This window comes from Mytilus californianus, unplaced genomic scaffold (genome assembly GCF_021869535.1).
Source record: "Mytilus californianus isolate M0D057914Y unplaced genomic scaffold, xbMytCali1.0.p SCAF_7, whole genome shotgun sequence".
NCBI lineage: Eukaryota > Metazoa > Mollusca > Bivalvia > Mytilida > Mytilidae > Mytilus > Mytilus californianus.
The window spans coordinates 37865433-37893310 of NW_026262723.1; the positions used below are offsets into that span (position 1 = coordinate 37865433).

The window sequence follows — 27878 nt, forward strand, 5'->3', positions numbered from 1 at the left end:
TAAAATCAAACTACATTTTACATAGAAATTATTCAAGAGATCACGCAGAAGGTATTTGTAATGAGAACATACAAAGTAACAAATGTTTTGATGCGCAACTTTGAGCTTGATCGATTTTTTTTATCGAATGGCTTGATATTTGAATTTAGAACTTTTTCTATCCAGATTTACATGTATAATGGTATTTGAAAGAGCATATATCCTGGATATACAAGACGTAAAATCATCATTCTTATTAAATGGTGCGTCTAAATGACTCTTATTCTCTTAAGAAATGAATGCTTCTTCTTGTAATTTTAATTGGGTGTAAAAGTGTTGACCGAAGCACATTTTGTATGAAGCGCAGAAGCGCTTCATTTTAAAAATGTGTGCATTCATTTCTTATAATTACATTTTTATGCTAATAAGACCATGAAAAAAAAGTTTTATCGAGTTTTTCTTTTATTTACTTCTGCACTTTTTTGTGGAAGCACGTGTCATCACGAATGTAACATTTCATTTTGATATGGAGGTTAATTTTTGAAAAACGCGCGATTGTTGTTAGCCAATCAAACTAACCGATTCTAACTTAGATGTAATGTAATTATTTAGGGATCAATTTCTTATAAGACATTCTGAATAATAATTTTTAGAAAACACAGCTAATGCTATACAGTCCGCAAGCATTCCGATGGTAGCTTTGGGAACATCTTTCACTATTATTACCATTGTAGCTTGGCTTGTAGTAGGTAAATGTCATTATTGTTTGGATAATAATATGGTGTCTTCGTTTATTGTTTGTTTCACTGTGTGTAGATATATCAAAATGATTTAAGTTTTTTCATGTTTTTTAACCTTAATGTGTTGCCGACGAAAAAACATCCAGAAATCAATCATGGCAAAATTGTAACGACAAACAACCGTTTCGATTCCTAATTTAGAAAATTTAGTGTCTTCACGAACATCTTATTGTTTTGTTTACGATTGATAGTACGACACTTTGATTTCAGTCACATAACAGTATTACTGGAGTAAAAGACATGTACAATGAAGACAAACCTTTAACAATATCATAGTTTTTTTTCTATAAAGACCTCAATTTGCCCTAATATCACCAGAATAGTCTTAAAAAGTCAAAGAAACCGATATAGATTGATCTCGTTGGTCAAAAGTTTCATAATAAAACAAAGTCAACAAAACATGACAAAACCAAGCGCTCAACTATATAACCAACGAAACGAATGGAAAATTTCTGTCATATTCCTGACTTGGTATAGGCATATTTAGAAGAAGATGGTGGGCAATGATCATATCACCATATGTATTTGTTTCTTCCTATATATATATAGCTAGTTATTACAAAGGACATATACACCAATTCATTCGTAAAGCGAGATATAATGTAGCTATTGCATTAAGAAAAAAAGCATAAAAGATACCAAGCTTATAATTTTGTACGCCAGACGCGTGTTCCGTCTACAAAAGACTCTTCAGTGACGCTGGTATGAAAAAGTCAAAAGGCCACATAAAGTACGAAGCGGAAGAGCATTGAGGACCCCAAATTCCAAAGACTGTGTATTCAAAGAAAGACAAGATAGTAAGGACATTGAGAAAAGAATGTTATCCTTCAGTTCTGTAGATTTACCGCTTTACTGTCATTGATTTGATTTGACAAATAAACATGAGAGAGAGAGAGAGAGAGAGAGAGAGAGAGAGAATTGTATATTAACACTTTAAGGCAGTTTTATAAGATTATGTGAAAAACACACTAAAATAAATATTAGTATAAATATTTAAGGTTTGTTGCGGTTTAAACGAAAAACAATCATCAAGACTAAAAGGTAAACAAATAATAAAAATATACTAGTATATGAAAAGAATACGGCCTGGATATAAATCTATTTATGTTTATCTGATTAAGCTTAAAGAAAAGAACAAATTGATATATAGATATAATTGCTTCCATTTCGAGGTCGACATACGCTTCGAGTACCGCTGGAAAGTTAATCATCACATACATGTAACTAAAGATAGAACAGCTGAGATTTAGATTCCCTTTATATTTACACAATTGTTTATGGAGTATACCGTTCTCAGTTATTGGAATGTTCAATCTTCCAAAGCCTTCTCCGTTGCATTAATCTTCATATCTTATTATCGATAACGACTGAGCGGGTTTTATATGTCATGGTCCACACTATCCAAGGAATGCAACCTACAACGATACGAAAAATCCTCGTTTTGATCATCAATTCTTATATAAAGGACTGGTAAAGGACAACCATCACATTCAAGGAGAGAATTTTGGAGTTGATAATTTTCTTGGTGTAAGCACCTCCAAAAACAAAATAACACGGGGGCAACAAAGCAACTCAAATGGCTTTTCGCTAATTTTTTGCATGTTTAATAAGTTTTTTTGATAGATTTTAGTTACTTTTATGTATTAAGGATAAAACAATAGGCATATTTGTTCCCCCGAGACGTGAAAATTAGTAAAATATTATTAAAAAGAAATGAACATACAAAATGTGAAATGATAATACAAAATCGTGATTTGGTTATTATTTATATCAATTTTGATTATATAGCTCTTCAGCTGTTTCGGTTTTATACATCCTTGGCTTTCAAATATTCGGCTTGGAGCGTTCCTGATGCAGTTAAATACAGAAAAGCGCTTCGGACGCATTAAATTTATAACGTGTTGTTTTCATTTTTTACAGCACTGGGTCGATACCTCTGCTGGTGGACTATCAGTCCCCGAGGGTATCATCAGCTCAGTAGTCAGTACTTCGGTACTGACATGATTAAAAACAAACCTTTCTAAACTAGACAGTTTATAAATTTTGAAATTATAAAGAAACTAAGGTTTCAACTCCCTCAGGCAAATTTGGCCTTAGAAGGATTTGGCTATTATTTTATGTCAGTTTTGATTATATAGCTCTTCAACTGTTTCGGTTTTATACACCCTCGGCTTTCAAATATTCGGCTTTGAACGTTCCTGATGAAGGAAAATCCAGAAAAGCGCTTTGGACGCATTAAATTAATAACGTGTTGTTTTCATTTTTTACAGTCTCTTGTTTTAATAACAAATTAAGAAGCCCATTTTCGAATCTTGAATTTGGCTTCAGTTTTCGATTTAAGCTCTCTGGTCTCTGTGGCTGGCACTGTTGATGGCACTGTCGAATCGGAAACATCTAACGGATAGAGTTTTGAAAAACGACGACTAGTTAATCCGTTCATTGTTATAATTTTCACTGATCTAGTATATCCATCTTTTCCATGACAAACTTCATCTACGACTCCTAGTTTCCACGTAATCCTCGGAGAATCATCGTGAATCTGGACTACATCGCCCACTTTGATAATTTGACTGTTTGTCCCGATGGTCTTGTGAAATTCTCTTAATGCGGTCAGATATTCAATTTCCATCTGATTTGAAATTGTCTAATAAGTTCATGTTTTATATCTGCTTGACGGATCAAAGTAGTAGAAGTGGGTACGGTAAACCTGTGGAGATTTTCGGCAATGTCTGACAGATATGGTAGAAGGGTTATTAAACTTCCATATTCATATTATAATCGTCCGCGTCAAGAAATTACTTGTTCCATCTAAAATCTGTGAGTCCAAAGTTTCAACCTGTTGTTCAGTGGTTGTCGTTTGCTGATCGGGTTCTTAAGTGTTTCTCGGTTCTCGTTTTTTATATAGATTAAACCGTTGTTTTTCCTGTTTGAATTGTTTTACACTAGTCATTTTGGGGCCCTGTATACCTTGCTGTTCGGTGTGAGCCAAGGCTCCGTGTTGAAGGCCGTACTTTGACCTATAATTGTTTACTTTTTACACATTGTGACTTGGATGGGAAGTTGTCTCATTGGCACTCATACCACATCTTCTTATTTCTATCTTCTTCTTATCAGTGTTCCTGCGCAGCCAAAAGCTCTTGATTTTCGATGACATTTTCCGAAATTCTCTCCTTGGTCCTATTGATCAATTTTGTGACGGCGCTTCGGTGTCCACCCACGAATTGCTTTTAGCTTCTCCATAAGTCACGGCACCAATATCGTGAAGGTTGTGGCTAGTACTTCGCTAAGAATTAAAAAAGGCTTGTGTTCATACAAATTGTGTTTATGTAATGAGTAGTTGCACACAAGGCAATGTTACGTATACAATAGGCAACGTAAACAATATGTAACGTTAGTGACGTTAGTTACATAGTAAATGAATAGCGGTAAATCTTTGACAAGTACCATGAAAAGGCACAAAACACATGTATAAAAACTGTGGTATATTGTACATCTGGTTAACTGAAATGTGTTTGTTTAGTAATAAAGCAGGTTCTTCACAACATCGTTCTGACACCCAAATGTACGATGTAGTTACAGATTCTGCAAAGGAATCAGACAAGTAATATTCTAACAATAAAGGTAATAGTGATTTAAACATCTCAAAACACCTTTAATTGTACCTGCTTCTTTTTATGACATAAGAATCACAAAGCTGAATACTCACGTTGAGTGAGACTTTGGATAGCATACATTGTAGAATGTATCTTAATAATTCAATAGTTGTAATTCTACTCGACTTCAAGCAGTTTTTGCACATGTTGCATGTCAGTGGTTTTTCGTATTTTTCATATTTTCAAGCAAGTTCTTTTGCAAGCCTTATAAATTTTCAAGGTTTATTTTTTCTGATAATATCGATTTGAACGTAACCAGTGGAAATATTGGAGCGTGAATTAACTTTATTGAATGACATGTTAAATTTTGCTTGAGTTTAAATACATAAGAATCCTAGATATGTTTACACTGCCTCTTCCTTGTGTTCTCCATGACATTTGTTTTTTGTTTTCCAAAGAATTCTAACCTGAACGGGGTCTTGTTTCAAAAATGATTTTACCTTTATTTCAGATCAACCAAGAGATATCAGTGATACGTAAGTACCATTTTTACTTAACCTGATCTTAACATTCTAAATGTCTGATTATTAATTTTTAAAACTTTATTAGAACTTTCAGTTACTGCGAATATTTCTTGATAAGACTTCGTTTTATTATTATTTACACCGGTATTATAGAGTGAAGTGACTTTGCCTCGTAACTAACTAATTTATTTTTTTGTGGTTTTCTTTTGATAGAGTTTGAAAGGGAAGGGTTTAGTTCATCCTAACCAAATGTGTATTTGCCTGTTCAAAGTCAAGAACCTATCTAGTAAGTTGTTGTGATCATTTATATCTTATCGACCTTAAAATAAAGGATACCAAAGAAACAGTTAATTCTGCCTCATATATTAACTTACATCTAGAAATTGACAACGAGTGTCGTTTGAAAACAAAACTTTACGACAAAGGGTTTGATTTCAGCCACACAATTGTAAATTTTCCATTTCTATGTAACAACGTTCCCGCAGCATCTGCACATGTAGTATGTATCTCCATCATAGACGGTGACTTCTTACAAGAAAGCTATACATATTAAACTAATGGCTTCAAGTTCTCAAGTTGAAGTTTTCCATCCGAAAATTTTACGGACGTCATCATACGTTGGTTGACAGTTATGGAATATCTGTGTCACAAATGATTACGTATATGTGCAATTGTTATTACCATTATTCCGTCTTTTTTTCTTCGATTACGACATCACCGAATGAGACACAATACCAAATGTGTACTTACCATGAGCAACACGACGTGTGCCACTAGTAAAGCAGGATATGCCTACCATTCTGGAACAATTGAGATCACCCAGTTTTTGATGGGGTTCGTGTTGCTCAGTCTCAAGTTTTCTATATTGTGTTTTGAGAACTTGTTTGTGTTTTCCTCGCCTTTTTCATTTTGTCATGGCGTTGTCAGTTTCTCTCAAGTTGCGAATGTCATCTTCGTATCTTCCGCCTTCTTTTTAATGATTATTACCCTTTTGTGACATATATTTGATAGTCACTGTTTGAGTATCTCATACCGTGTCTATAATCGAGGAAACCGGCTTAACAGACTGTATATTGAAGATTATTTAACACAAAACGTTTGGAAGATTATTTTGGTTTTTGTGTGGTTGAATTGCTGTCTGAATGACGTATACTCCTCATCACAATTTATTCACAGTGAAATATATAAATATACTAAGCAACTTGAAGGAAAGCCTGTCAAACGAATAAGGGTCTTTAAAGGCTACGTCTAATCACATTTTAAATCAATAAAAACTTTCAATTAATAAAAAAAGTGAAAACCCAGACAAAAGTCAACCATACGCTCTACTTTCTACTAAATAGGGAAGTTTTTCCAATACCACCTTAAATTGTCTAAAATAAATCAAAAATAAATCAAAATGCTTCTTTAGTAGAAAGCCTGTATTGAATATATACACAATCATTGCAGATCAATGGCAGCCTACGAAGCCCTTGGTTTAAAAGATAAACCAAATGTTTATAGTGAGTTCTAATAAGAGGTATGTATTTTAGTTATGTTTATGTTATGATTAAACAGTCTAAATAAGAGTACAACAGTCAAGGACATGAAACGGTAACCTTTTCATGTGAAGGTATCGGTTTAAACGTCATGTCCCTGATTCTGTTCGTCAGAAACACTACAGTTATCCGCACATTCAGATATGCATATTATTGAAACTGTAATTTAATTAGTCAAGTATTAACTGCGTTTTCCTTCTGTTTGAATAAAATAAGTCTGACTTAGTGGGAAAAAAGCATATCGTATGTAAACGTGTTATAAACTTTGATTGAAAACAACACTTCATAGTTTTATGTGTCTGAAGCGTTGTTCTGGATTTCCCTATATCAGGAACGCTCAAAGCCGAATATTTGAAAGTAAAGGATGTATAAGAACCGAAACAATTGAAAAGCTATGAGACCAAAAAAGGGACGAACAAATAATAGCCAAATCCATCCTAGATTAACTTTGCCTGAGGGAGTTGAAACCTTAATTTCTTCATAAAAATTATAAACAGACAATTTACTCAATTCTACATGGTAGCTTTTATCGGAATGGAGAAAAAAAAAACGAACTCTTATATTTTCTGAAACAGGAGGAGGATATTGTGTTATAACGTCACATCTGGTCCATACTATATATGATTTATGATTTACTTTTTGCGCCCCTTGAAAATTCGTTTCTTTACATGCAAACTTAGCAAATATAATATCGAGCTTAATATACCCAACATACATATTATGTGTGTACTGGTTAATCAGTACCTGTAGCTCAAAGAAAAATATTGATTGATTGATTGGTATTTGCTTTATGCCGCTTTAGTAAACAAAGCGACAAAATACTATTACAAGAAATCAGTACTATACATACATTGTACTTTGAAAACACATATCTTGAAAAAAGTTGATTCTTCCCAAAAATTAAAATATTTAAAGATTATTTGTATCTGTTGTATCTATAATGATATCACTTAGATATATATTCAATGCAAGTTGACCAATAATTTTTTTATCTAAATATCTTTTTAGGATCAAGGATAACCGCCATACCATGTTATAATCAGACCAATATAATGTTTTTCCAAATTTTGAATGTACAGTCCCTGTAACGTAAAAGTTAACACTTTTTTCGTTCGGGAATCGTACGTACAGCGTGCGGGAATCGTTCGTATAGAGTTCGGTCATCGTTCGTACATCATTCGTATAGCGTACGTACAACGTTCGGTCAGCGTTCGTTCATCGTTGGTGTATCGTATGGTAAATGTCATCGTTTAGGGTTCTGTATATCGTTTGCATTATGGTATCGTAAAGCGTTTGATTTGTCGTATGGTACATGGTATGGTTTAGCGTTTAGCGTTTAGCGTTTAGCGTTCGTTTATCGTATATGGTATATGATATCGTTTAACGTTTCATCTATCGTGTGGCATATCGTTTTGTAAAGCGTATGATATATATATTAGGTTTTTATTTCAGAAAATTATTTTATTTTTTAATTTATTATAAAAAAAAATGCGGGATAAAAAAAAACAATTATTAGATTGGATTGATTTATAGTTGGTTGCGTACTTGTATATCCCGAACAACCAAATGGATGCACCTCTTTGACATGGTTGTTCTTTACTGCCAGCCGGAAGAAGACCTGTAGTGACCATATTTCTATCCCCCTGTCACCCTTTGGACTATATTAGATTGGAAAGATTGGATTGATAACATTTCACTTGTTAATTAAATAATTAAAGCAAATAAGTTATCTTAATTATTATAATTTTTGTTTTATACTAATTGCGTAATTTTTTATGTCTTTTTGTAATTTTGAATCATTGTGTTAATAACATTTCAAATTCGATCATTATAAAATTTAAAAAAAAAACCTAAACAATACCCTTAGTTCAATGGAACGTGAACTATCTATTCTAAAAAAAATTTATTCAGTCGCAAAAAATAGTATTGGTTGTAAACGTTTTATCTTGATTGAGAAGCGTTTAGCAATGCAATAAACTTACTTTAAATGTACTATAACTTAATGTAGATAATTAGATTTCGAACTGTATACCATTTCTTACCGATAGAAAAAAAAACTGTAACTAATATAATTACACTATGGAATACCCTGCTATATAAAACGAAGGGGAAACATTTCCTTCCATCACATTTTGACATGAGTAACCCGAGACCAAATACCGCGAAAAATATTAGTCTCTCTCTCTCTCTCCTCTTTCTCCTCCTCCAAATATTTCTTTGATCCAACTATTTCCTTGACACAATATCATAAACAATGTTCTATAAATGAGGCTGTATATGAGATACACGTTTTATATCTAAATGTATTAAAAAAGACAAGACACCCATGGTAGTATATGTTCCCCTCAATATCAGAGTCTGATATAAACCGAAGATGGTCAGGGATTTATAAAAATTCGTGAAAACTTATATGGAACCAGCGTCGCTTGCAATTGCTGCTGTCGGTGTTAAAACTGTTATTTTGACTGTAAAAAGTGCTTAAGTTCATGTATGAGTAAAATACAGAAGAAGAAAAAAAAACTCTTCCTTTTTTTATTATTTCTTTATTTCAGAGGTAAGCTTCACAAACTTTCATGCATATCATCAAGATCGAATCACCTTAAATAACCAATCAAATGTATTTTAAAAGTTTTTGATTTGTTCTTTGTACGAACTTATGAAATATTTGTCACTGGACATTATGCATGCAATCAATGATCAAATACAAATCTACAGTATTTATAAGCATACTGCAATTGTATATATGAAAGAAACTATCAAAGAATATTTTACACATATTTGAAGGATCAAAAGAATCAGTTCTACAAATGGTTGTTATTAATAGACTAATTCAATTTTACAAATAATACATGCATCTGTAAAATTTCATATCGACGCACCAGACTATTTTCTTTTATCGTGCATAGCTCATTTTCCGATACACTTCAGGTTTTTGACGATCTTCTTACTTGTTCGTTACTTTCTAAAATTAAAATCCTACACAAATTGCCAAAACTTTTAATCCCATGCTAGACAGCGTAAACGATAAATACACGTTTGTTAGTGTACAAACGGTGTTTTAAAGGCCGATATCCATTTGCACAGAAAAAGAATCAATTTTCGCCACAACTTAATTACGCCAATTCTTCTTTTGCGTCACTATATTTTGAAAACTGCAGCATTCATTTGCGTCAATAAAACAAGTATACAATTGCGCAAATGTTATAGACTTATATACTTTTACTTTGATATTTACTGAAAAACTGGATTTTCTCCTCCTTTTTACGGGCTAGTTTCTGAGTGCTTAATTCATCTAAAACTATATGATCTTATTCACCATTCAAAATGATTGTGTACGAGTCATCGGTAAATAGCCTTGAAAAGCATGATTAAACAGCGTGCATTATATTTCCATTTATAATTTCTCCATTTTTTCCTATAAAAGCCTGGCGGAATTTATAATCCTCTCAACCACGACAGCTTTCAGGCCCTATATCAGACTCTCATCTTTAAAAGAAAAAAATCAGTCATCCTTTCAAGTGAGTATTCTAATGTTACATGTGGTACAGGGACACAGTTATCGTCCTTTGGTTTTCATTGTCTACGAATATAGTCCCTAGTGTGAACAGTGTATCAGAGGCGGATTTAGGGGGAGGGCCCAGGGAGCCGGGCCCCCCTTTTCTGGGAAAAATTTGGTTGATTATATAGGGAATAACTGAAGCATGACCCTCTTAGGCAGTCAGTAGGCCCCCACTTATGAAAATTTCTGGATCCGCCACTGTGTATAACTTGTATTTTTATTTGATACACTTTCCCAATTTATTTCTTGATATTTAATGCATGAAATATTAAGTAAAGGGGATGAAATTACATTTTAAAAAAATTGAGGTGCTGAATCTTTATGTTAACTAGTGATTTGGTCCAGTTAAAAAAAGGTCAAATTTTATTACGTCTGAGGCTGTCAAACTGAACTTAAGACCCCCTTAACACAGAATTGTCAATATTTTGAGTTAGAGTTGGTAGAAGTTTCTATAATTTTGATATTATTTGTCCCACTAGTAGTACACTACACTGTAAAAATCTTTTTGAGATAGAGCAGGTTCGATTTTTTAATTTGAATTTATTGTCTAAAAGAAATGCACTATGAAATAATTGTGTTCTCGGGCCATGTAGGTTAATCGTTTGGAGGTAAATATGACACAATTAAGTTCCATGGTTATTGTGCAACCCCCCCGCTTGAAAATCTTAAATTAATTCTTGTATTTACCATTTCTTGTTTTAACAATGTTTAATGTTATCTTTACTATTACACCCCAGTTCTATTGTTATACTTCATAGTTTCTATTTCTGAAACATGTGTAAATTGAATAGATCTATTGTTACGAATAACAATGGATTTTGACCACAGGGTGTGGCGAGCGGGGTTTCTGGAAACCCCTGCTTCTACATCCCGCAAACAAAGTCCATTGTTATTCGTAACAATAGAAATTGATTATTTTTTAAATAGCATGAATATAAGACATTACTAATAGTGTTCACTACAAATTGTTTCATGATATTAAAAAACACATTTTAGGAAATTCCAATAAGCATCTATACTCTTTTGCTTGAAGGTAATTTTTTTATGACAGTCATGTGTCTCAATTCAAAAGCATTGATCTTTTAAAAAAAATGGGGATTCTAACTACCGGACCCCCCCCCCCCCCCCAATGTTTACCCAGTGGCCGAACCGGGGAAGGGGGTTCCGCGGGTTGGACCCGACTTTTATTGAAAAGATCAATGCATTTGAATGGTTGGACCCCCCTTTTTCTTTTTAGTTGGGAACCCCCGGGATCAGCCCCTGATTGCCCCCAAAAAGGGTTTTCCTCTATATTAAATATTGTATGTTAAACGCGTCTGGTAGTCGGGTTTTTAATGCAGACACACCTATCCCTTAGTTTGTTCGAATATGAATGTTTGTTTATTCTCGAGAAGAGGGGGAGGGGCGTTTTGTTTTTGATAAAATCGTAAGATATAAAATACAGTTATGATTACCTTTATTAAACTGATACAGGTAAGTAATTTGGGTTATAATATTGCCTTTATCTTTAGTCTCTTCTACCAAATCCAACGCTTGCCACAAAATGTCGTCCGTCTTATACCCGTCCATATTGACAACTGTATACCAGGAGCATGATGTATTTTTTGTTTGTAATAAGAATACACGAAACAGTCAACCTTGACCTCCTGATCCATATTAACACATAGATTTAACGGGAATATGCAAAACAACTTTGACATTTGTAAAATATACTCACTTGTCAAAGTTTGAACGAAGATAACCAAAAAAAGGTTACTAGTGGGGTTTCATGTAATAAAAAAAATATTTTTATAAATCATTGTTTGATATTGTCAATAAATATGCTATCGTTTTTTTTTTTCATTTAATAATCAATGTTAACAAATATAGGGTTTAGAATGGGGTGTAAGTTAGTTATACACCTCGGGATACGGCGTGTCTGGATAAGAAACCCCTCCGGCCTCCGGCCGACGGGGTTTCTTATCCAGACACACCTATCCCTCGGTGTATAACTATTACTAAATTGAATATCCAGCACTGAATAGGGTGACACGTTGTCGCTACACTCCTTTAAATATACACATGTCATAATTACATTGGCTTGAGGGTAACTTGATAATTAGAGGATCAAAGGATTTTATTAAGACAATCAAAGGCAGCTATCCCTATATTTTATTACTTTGTATTTTCATGATTAAAACGACGTTTTTTGTTAGCTTGATTTGAAGAAAAATACTTTTTCACCCTATCATATACATAAGATTTTTTTTAGAAAATGACACCTGCTGAATCTAAGGATATTGCAAACTTTATTTCCACATCTGTACCTAGTGCTCAAATGTATAGCATTCTAAATGAAAACTGGAATCCACCTAGTTCTTTTCCTTTTCATAAACGTGAAATGTACGGATTAAAAAGATGCTTCTAATATGCGTGGCTGCACTACTTCCCATGCATTGTCTATTCAACTTCACAGGACGGAATTTATTGCAAATTTTGCGTTTTGTTCGCTACTGACGACAACCCCGGACAGTTTGTTAAAAAAACACGTTCAGAATTGGGAAAAGCAAATGGTGAATGTTAATCTCACAAACAAACAAAAAAATACCACTAAACAGCCTTATTAAGATCACAAAACTTTATCAACACACATGATAAGACGCGGCTAGTGGAATAGATGCAAGGGGTGATACGGCAATTGCAAAACGGGTAGATACGATCTGTAATTAAATAATTAAACTAATCTAAAGAGTTTATTTAGAGTAACCATATGCCGGATGAACAAAAAGTGTGCCAATTATTGAAAAACATATTGTTTGGTATAACAAGAAAACTTCTCTAGTGTTCAAAAACATTTCTCACAACCCCCCCCCCCCCCCCCCCCGCTTCAAGCTCTGGATCCGCGCCTGTATAAGAAAAGAAGAGATGGGCGCGATTTAAACATTTTCAATATGGTAGTTGGAACAAATAACACCTAACCGTTCTGACAAAGCGGTAATTTCTTCGCCCGGGTATATGAATTTGACATTAATTTTCCTTCAGTAACTTTACAATACCCAGCCGTGTCATTTCTGTATATTGTACATGTAGATAGTACGTGTGATACATGTATATGTTACAGGGAATTTGTGAAATCAGGGATTTTGTAAAATCACTGAAATTTCAGGGAATTTGTAAAATCACTGAACTGATTAGTAATTTTCTAAAATCCCTGATTTTAACTAGTGATTTTACAAAATCCCTGAAATAATCATGATTTTTTTTACAGATTTACTGAATTAAATTCAGGGAATTGGTAAAATAAATTCATTCATTTTTATTAATACAATAGTAACACTCAATAAGTTTGAGGTTAACCTAGCCTTTATTTTAATACTAAGTGAGCAGTGTGCATGCACTATACAACTGACATACTGTAGAAAAAGGCTCAGGTACAGATGTTTTTAAATCAAGAGCAAAAATACAAACAAAAATTACTTCAAATATTTGAGGTAAAATTAAAGTGCAACATATGGAACCGGGGAAAATATGATGAAATTTTGGAACATGTTGTCAATGAGCCACAGAAAGAAGACAAAACAAGCTCTTATCACTACCTTGTTTGAAAGAAAGTTACTGTTTATTATATTTTTTCTGTAATTACTGTAAAAAATAAGACCAATTATATCAAATTTTAAAAAATCAAATATAAAAACGGATCATTAGGTTGATTGCTGTCATAAAAGAAGAAAAACACATATGGTAGGTATAAGAAATTGAGTGGGTTAGGGTATGTGATCCAGTGGCAAATATTACATGCATTTTCAGAGCAAGAGCATCTTATTGCTGCATGGAAATTGATATATAAAAAGCAAATAAGTGTTGTATTATTAATTTGCTGCCTACAAAATAACATTTATATTCACAAAATAATAATAAAAAAAGACAACAGAAAATATAGGTAAGAATACTTTGTTTTGTACTTGCATGTTTATGAATAGGTTCTAACCAAGCAAAAATAAAAAAAGTTTTACTTTGGTTGATTTGATACAGACATGCATCGAAAAGCAGGGCAATTATGTAACAATAGATGTCACCCAAACTTGCCATGCAAAAATAAGTAAATTTACAGTGGTCTAAATATCCGTTTATATGCATTTTAGTCATTATCATTATACACTAGTTCTAGCTCATAGTGTTTATTAAACAACTATATTTCAAAATCATTAGTGATGATAACTCTATTTTTATATTAAGAAAAACACATTTCTAATAGCAAGTTATACTTAATTGTAATCAGGGATTTTACAAAATCCCTAGCTCTATTTTCAGTGATTTTGTAAAATCCCTGTCAATTTCAGGGATTTTACAAAACCACTGAAACTGTTAGCGATTTTACAAAATCACTGATTAGTCCAGTGATTTTACAAAATCCCTGATTTTACAAATTCCCTGTAACATATATACACCAGAAATACCAATTCAAGTGAATTTTATCTTTAAGAGGACTCCATATCGGGTAACATTAAATATACATAAAAATAAAATTAAAAATAAAATAAAATGATAATGATAAGTTCAAACGTTGATTTATTAAATGCACATAGTACGTATTTGTAAACTTATATTATTAATTTATTTTAAAATTTTATTTTTCTCGTTGGGTTGTTGTCCATTTACGTTTACCCAATATTCTTTTTTTCGGTATTTGTATTTTTGTTAAAAGCCGCTCAACAATCAATTTCACTAGAAATTTAACAAGAAAAATACTCATAAGTCATGAACATTAAAGTATAACTTGCTATCAATTTTTGTCGAACAATTGTTTTTGTGCACTCATGACTCGTATATCATCGCACACATGACGAATGTAAATATTCGTTAACGCTTTTTTTTTTTTCAGTTGTTATTTTGGAAAATTTTGAAAATTAACTTCGAGAGGTATCTAATTTTTTTTATATAATATTGAGGGCACGTGCCACTGATTACACAACTATTAATCCGTGAATTATCCAATCAACAAAATTGATTGGATTATCCTTATTGCTTATGAATATTATATCATTTTTATTAAAACAGTGTTTTGAGTAAAATTAAATTACACACATTATACGTTATTTTTCAGTTGTTGCGGAATTGTTTCATGTTTACTTTATGCGTTGTTTATTTGTACGATTACGAAGAAAAAAATGCATTTTTCAGTTTCTCGTATAATCTTTGTCTGTTACATGTATATATTTCTTGCATGTATATACATAGTTCTCGTATCACACTGCACGAACGGAGTGTGTAAGAAAATGATTCACGAAAAACTTAATTTTACTTATTAGAAAAATACCCAAATATGATAAATGACAGAAACTGAGAGGAAAACGGAGATTATCTAAATTCCTTCCAGGAATTTAATACTGGGCCCGTATGCATCATAAAGTTGAGAATGGAAATGGGGAATGTGTCAAAGAGACAACAATCCGACCAAAGAGCTTCTTCAGTTAAAATTCGTTCATGTCCTACGATAAATGACGATACAAAACAAAATCTTGCTTCATGAAAATTAAGGAGAAATGTTGATGAGAAATTCAAATCTTATTTCCCTTTTCTAACTCTGGTCGTTCGAGGAATTCATTATTGGACAAGAACGAGTTATTGTAAATAGGGGAATAAATCTTACTTCAAATAATTTGAAATTAAATCGTACTTTTTTTTCACAAAAAGGCTATCGTAATAGAGATAATTAAAAAAAAGATATTTCAGAATTTCACTCGTTCAAGAAATGTATTACTAGACAAGAAGTCTTCAACTTACCAGTTTATTGTGTCCCTGTTTAGCATATACCTAATATCATTTGATCCCAGAATTGTCAACAACATTTGATTTGTCGTAGTAAATTCTATTGAGCACAAAACAAATCCAAACCAGATTTGAATTATATGGATATTCATTTTTTGTCTTAAAGAAATATAAAGAAAAATAATAATTCACTTGTTTTACTTTGAAACACGGAGTTAATGCAATGTACTTTAAATTATATTTTGCACAAAATATCAATTTCATCCTAGAAATGAGAAACTCTTTCTTCATAGAAATGTATGAAATAGTTTACACTGGACATTAAACAACGGTTACCGACAATCAACCAACTAAAATATATCCAAGGGATTATCATTATGCATGTATATGTATATAAATGCCGGATACCATAAAAATATATTGAACAATCAACAAAATATAAGTGCTGTCAAAAGAAAAATAATTGATTATCATTAGGATATCAAAATAATTCGCGTACAAAGTTTATAAATCGATCTATTTAACACACTATATAGATGTATTTAGAAGTCACAGTAAGCATTAAACTAATGCATGGCGAAAAATAAATATTCGAAAACAATAGGTACAATGTGCAAATTATATTTAAAAAAATAACATTTAATTTATAAAACTTATGACTTTAATTTAATTATTTTTGATGGGATGTTGAAGTTTCCAGAACATAGAAAATACACAAGAAAACCTCTTATTATACTATCAAAATGTGCTTGTGGTACATTTAACTTTATATAATTGTTAAAGAATTTAGTTTATTCTTACTCATTCGGACATCTGTGTCCCTGGGTCTGAACAAGAAATTGCGTGGACGTTATGCTGATCAGTTTACCTATAAATTGATTTTTCAACAGAATTTTATGTTTAAAAAAATTTTAAATTTTAGTTTTTTCTTTGTGAAAACAGAATGGCCCTAAAGCTAAATGTCATCGTCAGATGTATAATGGAAGGCGCTAAACATTTTAGAATATATACCACCTGCTGGTTATTTTTTTACCTGAACACAAATCTTATTACGTAACAAGTACGAAGACAAGACAAGACAAGACAAGACAATATTTTATTTATGTCTCACCTCTTCATTATATAAAACATACAAATAGTTAATAAAACAACATCATAAAACATACAAGAGCCACTCTAAAAAGAGTTATGAGAGACTATCTAAAATGTATATACATTATTTACACTAAAATTAGCTATATAAAATACATTTTCTTTTCAATAAAATGTCATTGCAGATTTTGGCAGTATAAAAGTACATATTTTCATCTGTGAATAAAAATATAAATTTATCGTCATCAGACAATTGCATAAAATTAACATTAAATAGGGATGCTTGATAAAACAAATAACAACGCAAATCTTCATACACAGGACAATTCATTAATACATGTTTTTCATCTTCAATTAAAAGATTTTCATTACAAATGCTGTTAAAACAAATTCTATTTTCAACTAAAAGACCTTCATACCTTCCAGTCTCAATTTTCAAAGGAGCAGTACCACTTCTAAATTTGGCATAGGCACTCCTATATTTACCAGGTATGTTTTTTAATAAATAGTTTTCTTCACCAAATTCATTTTTGAACAGTCTGTAAGTACGTAGTTTACTACGCTCGTTTGACATTAAATCAATATACCATTGCTCTTTAAATCTATTAAAACAGATATTCTCAATATTTTTTATAACATGTTTATCAATAATTAAATTAGTATTACAAAAATGTTCCATATCAACTTCTTTAAACTTTGTGTGTACTCTGAAATTCCAATTTTTCAGTCTATTATTGCATATATTATTTGCCCATATAAAAACTTTTTTGTTTATTCTATTATTACACATTTTCGTAAATCTACTATAAGTTCTAAAAATACATGTCCATTGTTTTACAATACATGGCATCCAACCCATATCACCATATAGGGCTAAATTAGGTGTGTACTTTCCAACACCCATAAAAAAACGCATTGCCCTATTTTTTACAGCATTTATACAAGAGTATTCTTTACTTCCCCATATTGCAGCACCATATTCAATAACAGACATAACAAGAGTGTCGAAAAGCTTAGTAAAAGTAGAATATTCAAAACCACCATTTGCTTTGCATTTAGCAATTAGTAAACCTAATGATCTGCTGGCTGATTTTGCTACAATTTTCGCCATCTCGTTATAATCTAAAAACTCATTTAATAATAAACCAAGATACATATATTTTGATACAATATCTAACTGGTTTCCGTTCAACATGAATTCAAAATTTGTTTGTGTCACAGATTGTGATCTAAAATGAACAATTTTTGACTTGTCCATATTTACAACTAAGTCATTTACATTACACCATATACTTAAAACATCTAATATTCTTTGAAGGTCATTTTCATTTTCGGCTAATAATACTACATCATCTGCATATAATAATATACAAATCTTTTCACCATTTACATTTATACCAATATCTAATCTCTTAATGTCATCAACTAAGTTATTTATGAAAATATTAAATAATAACGGCGATAATATGCAGCCTTGTTTTAAGCCAGAATTTACTCCAAACCAATCAGTCAAATTGCCATTTATCTTGACACAAGATTGAACATTATAATATAGAGATTGTAAAGCATTTAACATTTTGGTACTTAAACCTAAGGATTCTAATTTACTAAACAACAAATTACGATTAACCCAGTCATATGCTTTTTTGAAATCTATAAATGCACAGAATGTTGAAAGTTTACAAAGTTTTCTTGTTTCAATAATAGTTGTTAAAGTTGATAGATGGTCTATGGTACTGCGACTCTTTCTGAAACCAAACGAATGTAAAACCATCGATATGGTTTAGTCAGTAGAATATACACGGTATCTCTGGACTGGGGTTTTTAAGATATTTTGATCTGACAATGTATGTAAATTTATTTGTGCTTTATGTAAAAAAATTCTTTTAAAATGTGTTGACTTGGCGCATATATATATATATATTCAAAATCGGAGAACTGATTTCCAATTATAGACCAATCACATTATTATCAGCAGTAGGCAAAGTATTTAAAAAAAATGTACTTAAAAACGTATTTAATCACTTAATTGGTTATAATATTTCAAATAGACAAGAAAGCGTTTTTTTATATTTGCCTTTTGAGAATACTAATGCAGGAGTGCACAAGGCTCTGTATTAGGTCCCCTACTGTGATAATTTCTTATTCATGTATATGACATAGCTAGTAATTTGATAAGTCTAACTCGATTGTGTGCTGATGAAACATCCCTTTCTTATTCAAGTAATAGTCCTTACACGATAGAAGATGTCTTAAATAGCGACTTAGAACAAATCTCAGCATGGTCTAAAGATTGGCTTATTGATTTTAATCCTAACAAGACAAATGCTATGCTATTCTCCTGTATAGTTCTTGCTCAGATGATATTAAAATAGAACTTCAAATTAGTTATTAATTTATCCTGACTTGTTTTAAATAAATTATCATCCTGCCTTTTCTTTTTGGCAAGTTGCCCATCCTGCCTTTTTTTTTCAAAACTCCTGTCATGCCTTTTTCAAATTTCACTCTAGCCTCCCCCCCCTAAAAATCAAATCTTAGCTCCCTTATTTTGAATCAGTTTTCCTCCGACAATAAAGTACAAACTAGCAGTAGTGGTAGTTTAAAATTCCTTCATAAAATGAGCTGCGTGTCGACTTACTTTTAGATATGCTTATTGTGATGTATAGTTAAAACTTATAAATTTCATTCTTCTGAAAACGTAGTTTCAAACATTAAAATGTTATGAAGACTAGTACACTGTGTGTGTCCATGTAGCCGTGAGATATGGGACTACGTATTTTCGAATGTAGGACAGAAAGTCACAGGACAAAAAGTCACAGACAAAAAGTAACGTACAAAAAGTCACAGGACAAAAAGTCACAATTCAGTTTTGAGATTATTTTTCTTTAAACAAGAAAACACTAATTTAAAAAATTAAATTTTTGTTTTTTCTAGAACTATTATATATGAAGCAACTTTGTAATTAAAATTTATTCAATAAATATCAATAATGGTCAAATAATTGTTATGAAAACAAAATGTCAAAGTGGCTTGGTACTTAAATGGCTTCATTGTGCCAAGAAATATATCCTTTGCATGATTAAAATTTAATAAATTTTCATTTATCAAGGCTTATGAACAATTTCCTAAACTTAAAAATGAATATATGTGATAAAAAGAAAATATTTCAAGATATTTCTTTTATATATTCAAACAATTGTCAACAAATTATTTGTGACTTTTTGTCCTATCAAATTTGTGACTTTATGTCCTGTGACTTTTTGTCCTGTGACTTTCTGTCCGTTTACCGTATTTTCACGTCAGACAAACTTCTTCGTGCACGTGACTTTATATTCGATTAAGTAATTTGAAAAGGGAATTGAATGCCCATCGATTGATAAGTGGGTACAGTAGATAAAAATAAAATTAGTCCATTCGATCATTCTTAAGCTCATGTATAAACGAATATGTTAATTCATTATTGTGCACTGTTCAATATAGTCAACAGGGAAATTCAATGCAACTTGCTGAAAGTCACAAATGATAGCTGAAATATATCATGAAACAATTACCCTTATGATATTTCATTTGACTTCTCGGGTCTTTATGAAACAAAGAAGTAATTCGTATAAGAAATGTCTAAATTAATAAGTTCTACATTGCATTTAAAAAATCCATCGCAAGAATATTGTAAAATTAGAAATCATCGCCCGCCGTTGGAAGTTCAGTTTCGCCATTTTTCGTGCTTGTCATGAGAAGATATTCAGGGGTTTCGATTATTTAACTCATTGAATCAAATAACGAACATATTCCATCACAACCTGAGAAAGAGTGGCTCATTTACCTCTATCAATGTTTATCGTTTATAAGATGTTGTACGTTCAATGCTATTTATAAACGCAGAGTAAAATTTTAAATGTTTGGTATACAAATTTTATATTATTCATCTTAAAAAAAATCAGAAGATAATGGGAAATATCAAAGAATCATGATGTAAATTTAAAGAAAAGAAGAAAACCCAACACATTTTTTATTAAAATTGAAAATCCAACTGATTAAAAGTCGTATTGACCTCTACAATTCTATACACATAAAACGAGTACTTATAGTATCTCAAAATGTACAAAAAGAGCCCGTTTTATAAACGCGCACTGGACATAATTGTTATATTTCTATTTAGACTTTCCACATTTCATCAACCGTTTGTGAACTATATTTGAAAATTACGAATCCGTGGCTTGATTGCACATTTAACGCAAAATACATTGAATTTTTTTTTGTTTTGTTAAGAAAATAAAATACGCAGTTACTTGTGTGTAAAATAATTTAAATGGAAGCTTTCTGAAGGTATTTGATAGGACGTATACCAATTCATGAGGGCGTGACAAATTGTCACGAATGTCCAGTCAGCTTTTATGTTGTACAAAGTTTGACGTGCGTTGATGTTTGAACAGTGTAAATGACATTGTTTATTGTAAATTTAACGGACGCCATTACGAGTTGGTTGACCGTTATGGAATAATCGTTTCACAGATGATATCGAGTATGTTCCTTATGTCGTAACTACAATCCACTTCCCTTTTCACTACGAATGTGACCTACCAAATTAGACTATTTACCGGGTTTGTAATAACATGTGCAACACGACGAGTGCCACATGTGGAGCAGGACCTGCTTACCCTTCCAAGGCACCTGAGATCTCACCCAGTTTTTGATGGGGTTCGTGTTGCTTAGTCTTTAGCTTTCTATGTTGTGCCTTTTGTATTATTATTTGTCTGTTTGTCTTTTTATTTATTAGCCCTGGTGTAGTCATTTTATTTTCGACTTAGGAGTTTGACTGCCCCTCTGTCATAGTATTATGACATTGTCTTTTAACATGAAATAAAATTGAAAATGGAAATGGGGAATGTGTCAAAGAGACAACAACCCGACCATAGAGCAAGCAACAGCCGAAGGCCACCGATGGGTCTCCAATGCAGCGAGCAACTCCCGCACCCGGAGGCGTCCTTCAGCTGGCCCCTAAACAAATAAGTATACTAGTTCAGTGATAGTGGACGTCATACTAAACTCCGAATTATACACAAGAAACTAAAATTAAAAATCATACAAGGCTAACAAAGGCCATGCACAGGCTCATGACTTGGGACAGGCGCAAAATTGCGACGGGGTTAAACATGTTTTTTTGAGATCTCAACCCTCCCCTATACCTCTAGCCAATGTAGAAAAAACAAACGCACAACAGTACGCACAGTAAAACTCAGTTTAAGAGAAGTCCGAGTCCGATGTCAGAATAGGAAACAAAAGGAAATAAACAAAATGACAATAATACATAAATAACAACAGACTACTAGCAGTTACTGACATGCCAGCCCCAGACCTCAATTAAACTGATTGCAAGATAATATCTTCATCATATGAATATCAGGCACAATACCTACTGTTAGGGGTTTAGTATTATACTATCATGAAATATATGAGAAGAACATAACCCGTGTCATGCCAACAACTGGTTTTAGAATAAATGTGTTTAATTCCGATACAAAGACCCTATAAGTGAATCAATACTAAAGCTAAAATATGCAATCTTTAATGACCTGACAACAGTATCGTACCTATATCCCTTCTTAATAAGGCTATTTACTGTATACTGTTGTGATTGTTATCCTGATTCAAAAAAAGTACTTTGCAACCGCTGAGAAAACGTTGGGTGTATTTTATATTTGTCATTTCGGAGCCTTTTATATCTTACTATGCTGTATAGATTTTGTTCATTGTTGAAGGCCGTACAGTGACCTTTAATTGGTCATTCTAAGTTATTCAGTCTCTAGTTAAATTCTCTCATTAGACTTTATCCCATCATAGATGATCATGTGTAATTAAAAAAAGACAACTACATTATCGTTTCTCGTATACATATCTATTAAATATAATAATGAAAACTTTAGTAAGATTGAGTACAACAAAAGCTTTGCCTTATTAAATCCTTGTTGCTATCTCCTTCAGACTGTCAAACACCGTCACCATAACTGTTAACGTGGTATTATATGTGATAAATTGCTGTTAACAATAGTAAACTGAGTATTTATTCACAGGAAGCAATTCAATTTAAGTTGTGGTGATAGAAATCTTAATACCACTGATACACGTTTGAGACATATGTGCAGTTCTTAAAATTCAGATTTAAACCTTGTTAATATTAAACCCAATCCCGCATGCAGCTATATGGCCATCCTGTTGAGGATGATATTCACTATTATTTTAGTGCCCTTTTCACAACGAAGTAAGAGAAATATTATTTTTCAAAATTAGAAAGATTTATTATATCCATTTTGCATCTATTGGCTGGTGACGGTGACCTTTCATTCCAGCAAAACAAAGAAATTGTTGACTCTGTACAATCATAATTCAGAAAATACACAAAGATTTAGAAATTTCAATTAAAATTCGGAATTCCTACTCTCCAACTCTTCACTCTAGTCCAGTTTTATATATTACTCTATATTATATTGTATTTTTTTTGTTTTTGAGACAAGGCCATATTTTGTCAAAAGAGAAGCACAAATACTCCAAAGCGAATTGCGAGAAGTGGTTTCGTATTTCGTTATAGAAAAAAAAATACCAGAAGTTTATGTAAAGTAACGACTCTCGTACGTTGATATCTTTTTAATAAATTGGTGCAATTGGATGCAAAAAATAATGACCATAAAATGTCAGGTTTGCGAGATCAGACAGTAACCCAACACCCAAACAATTGAAAATCTATAGGGATCAATATTTAACATTCGTCAGCAATACGAAATGTTCATAAATAAAACATGATTTATTCGAATACTGTTTAAAAAAAGAAAAGAAAATAACTGTTTGGTTGGTTTTTTTTTTGGCAAATTAGTAAAATGACCGTTTGATTTAAAATCGTTTGAAATAGATTAACGAAAACAATTTATTTACATGTGAAAAGACTAGACTTTGTGTCGTATGGATGTGATTTAGTTGATTTGTTTACAATTATTTCCATTATTTCAATAGTGAAAATCTTTAATTGTTTCATTATGCTGTTTGATTAACACATTATAACAAAACTAAAAATATGACGGATGAATTTATAGTTAGCTGTTTAACGTCCAGTGGCAACTATTAGATGTATTATTAGGAGGACATTTAAAATGTTATAAATATGAACAAGGATATCTTTTGTTATGGAAACATGTGTATCACGGCACAAGCGATGACCTATAGACACTGTGTATCATATATTTAGGGTGGGGTTGCTCCGAATAAAGGAGGTATATATATATATATATATATAGATACAGGAAAATAAAGCAATCAAATATAAAATAAGAATAAAATATATATAACGAGCAAAATAAAGAATAGAGGACAATGGTCTTAGAAAATTAAAGAATAGAGGGAAATGGTCTAGTTTTTTGTTGTTTGAAAATACAAAAATGAAACGCTAAATTATAATTTCACTTATGAATTAGAATTTTTCATTTGCCGGACACGCTCTTTTTTGATGATTGTTTAAAGTGCATTTGTAGTAAAAATAATACACAATCGTTTGTACATTGGTAGGGATTTATGTTTAGGGTTGATAAAGTTAGTATAGAAAGTCCCTGGAGGCACATAACGGGTAATTGTTTCTATTTGAAATTTCTCGAATAAATTGTTTTTTTCGACTGATTTGATAGATGAATAAAAAACATATCTATAATCTAAAAAAAAAATGGTTTAATTACGATATATACTTTTATTCAGTCGATGTTAAAATACATGCGATAGAAGAGAATACATAAAAATAATTGAACCTTTTGAACAATAGGTCAACCTAAAGACCCCGAATCAGGGACTTTCTATACTAAGTATAGAAAGTCCCTGCCCGAATATACTTTTGTAAGAACATTAGATTAATTCCAAATTCCATCTAAAATAAATTGTTCATTTAGGTAAAAAAAAAATGTTAGTACCTAACTCGAATAATTCCGCGCCCTCTATCCACTACTTTTCTCGGAGTGATCGTAGTGATCGTAATATAACGACTGGATTAGTTAATACCTTAGACTATTTTCAAAAACTGTCTGAATACCCTGCAGACTGTAGTTTACGCGCACATTCACCAACTACGTATTTCCACGGCTAACAAAATTCATAATCGTATCTTTTAATTTGTTTCAATTTATTTCAGTGTTTATTTTTCAAACTTTTTATGTAAATAATTTTGGATCAACATCGAGTCAGATTAAATTATGATTTACTAAATGATTAATTAAAACTGAAATATGCATCCAATCTAAATTTTACGCCTATTATCACCTATATAAAAAGATTTAACAGAACACAATTCATGTTTTATATTTAAAGAAAAACATGTACGATAAACGAAACTATGCACGTCAAGAAACGATGTACGCTAAACGATACGATATACGCGAAACGAAACGATATACGCTAAACGATACGGTATACGCTAAACGAAACGATGTATGCAAAACCATACGATGTACGATAAAAGGGCGCTTATGTTATCGTTTATGGTATGGTTTATGGTACATGGTTTCGTTCGTACATCATTCGGTCAGCGTCCGTACAACGTTCGGTCAGCGTTTCGTTTGCATTCGTACACCGTTCGGGAAGCGTACGTACATCGTTCGGGCATCGTCCGTACATGATTCGGGCATCGTTCGTATTGTTAACTTTTACGTTACACGGACTGTACTTGATTTTATTTTATAGTAACACTGCGACAAATAAACAACATATGCAAGGGAAAGAAAATTCAAAACAAAGTTATTATTTTCGAATGATAAAACATATCTACAAATAAAACTAAAATCATTTGTATAGAACATGGAGCTTTATTTGCAGGTTTGTGTTTCATTCAACAGTTTATATAATAGTATGTATGCTACTCATTCTAATACAACATTTGCAAACCAAGAAAGCAGCAAAACTGACAACACCGCTTATATGAATAGACGCTTTTTAAAAGCATTCATAACTTTGTAAATAAATGAAGTAACATTGCTGTTAACTTAAATTGTGTGTAATTGATAATGCATGTTCCATTTAATATTTTCATGTCACATCTGAATCACACTGTTATAACAGACAACTACAGTTTGGGTCAGTTCTAACCTCTTTTTAAAACTGTTCTAAACTGTTCAAAACAGTTCTACCCTAAAACATTTCTAGGGTGGAATTGTCAGAATCAGTTCTGGCGTAGAACTGTAAGGATCAGTTCTAAGGTAGAATTGTCCAAATCTGTTCAAGGGTAGAACTGGTTTTACATGTTTTTGTGTATTTTGTTTACTATCTTTTTTTATCGTTTTTTTTTCGTTTATTAACCTAGCGTTGTAAGTTTATTTTACAATTTTTGAATAAATCCTTTGGTATCTTTGTTTCACTACTGAAAACCAAATTTGACTTCCCTCGACCACGCTGTGGTTGCACAATAATTGAATCGCCATAATACCATTCCTGTTTGTCTTGTAATTTTGTAACCGGTATTTCTTGGGGATGTAACCGGGAATATGATTATTATATTCTTTTTGTATTTTTTGTAACTTAGTTTGATGTTTATATGATATACTAGCTGTTTCATTTTTTGAATTTTTATTAATTGCTTGTAATTATATATTTGACTAAGAGTTTCTTTCTCTTTGTAGTTTGTATGGCACAAATAATATAAAACTTTTACCTCATTTTATTATTATACTAACGTATGGTCTTAGTACTCTTTTTGATACAATACTGACGTATTATCTAAGTATCTCCATTTGAAACCATACTGACATATGATCTAAGTACCTCGATTTGACACCATACTGAATTATGTTCTAATTACCTCATTTTGACACCATACTGACGTAGGGTCTTGATTACCTCTTTTGATACCAATATGACGTGTGGAATTCATTCCTCATTTTCGATACCATACTGACGTATGGTCTAAACACCTTCTATTGACAACATACTGAGGTATGGGCTAAACACCTCCTTTGACACCATACTGACGTATGGTTTAAGTTACCTCTTTTTCGTACGTACCGTATGTATTGTACAATAACCTAACTTTGACCCCATGCTGACGTATGGTCTACGTCACTCATTTTGATATCAGTATGGTTGAAATTACCTATTTTTTTTAATACCATACTAACCTATGGTTTAAAGCATCTTATTTTTATACCATACTAACATATGGTTTACATTTAGCCATTGTTGATAGAATTCTGACTATGAACATATAATATCTATAATATGTTAAATCCTTATTTTTTTCTTTATTTTATGAATGACTATTTCGATACAAAAATCTTAGTCAGTCTCTTACAAAATATTTTAATTCTAAGTTTCAAGATTTAGCTAGAGTGATATGAAGACCATTATACATTATTGGTTTTACTGTGCAGATGTAGAACATTATACATTAATAGTTTTCACTGAGCGTTGTATAAGTTCGCAGTTGCCATGTTGTAAATAAATTAACATGTTTTTATATTCGTAAAAAAAAATAATATTTTAGTACTGAGTTTTTGTTAATATTAGTACACTTCTCGTTGTACTTAGTCTATTACAAACTGCAGACATGTGTTTACTAAGAATTGAGCTTCGGATTTATGGGTATGAAACAGCAACTAAAAGCAAGAATTATTAATTATGTTTGTCACAGAGTAGATACCAGGTAAATGAAAGAGACACTATCTCGATATTAGATACAACCAATACTAGCTTATATGTATATTTGTTTTAGCTTATTAGTTCACCGTTGAAATTCTAGAAGGGTAAACACCTTGCAAATTTTGCTTTAGGGAACGACATGTTTTTCGCGATATACAATTTGTTTAGAAAAGTTGAAGTCATAAACTTTAGAAACGATCGGTTCCTATTTAGCCCTAACGACATATCCCTAGTAAGAAAGTACCAAGGTAAGATAAGAATTGAACTAAGGCGAATTGAAATTTAACTAAAATGATCAGATGTAAATAGACAAGCTGAAGTTATGTAATAATGATTTGTTTTAACAATTAAACTGTTTCAAATTACTGAATTGTTTATAGAGTATA

At 31.8% G+C, this 27878-nt stretch overlaps 1 protein-coding gene and 1 long non-coding RNA gene across 4 annotated transcripts in view; both read left to right on the top strand.

Annotated features, from left to right (window-relative positions):
- The window catches only part of LOC127708382 (uncharacterized), a 199686-nt gene that overhangs the window by 17869 nt on the left and 153939 nt on the right, over window positions 1–27878 (top strand). The gene's annotated exons all lie outside the window — the stretch shown is intronic.
- LOC127707962 (uncharacterized) lies at window positions 158–27339 on the top strand. Of its 3 annotated transcripts, none has more exons than XR_007985108.1 (5): window positions 158–728; window positions 1778–1820; window positions 4884–4908; window positions 6346–6415; window positions 25678–27339. It is a non-coding gene; the product is annotated as an uncharacterized LOC127707962 (long non-coding RNA). The 3 variants fall into 3 exon arrangements; XR_007985109.1 differs by lacking the exon at window positions 25678–27339 and adding an exon at window positions 7443–7511; XR_007985110.1 differs by lacking the exons at window positions 4884–4908; window positions 6346–6415; window positions 25678–27339 and adding an exon at window positions 4300–4367.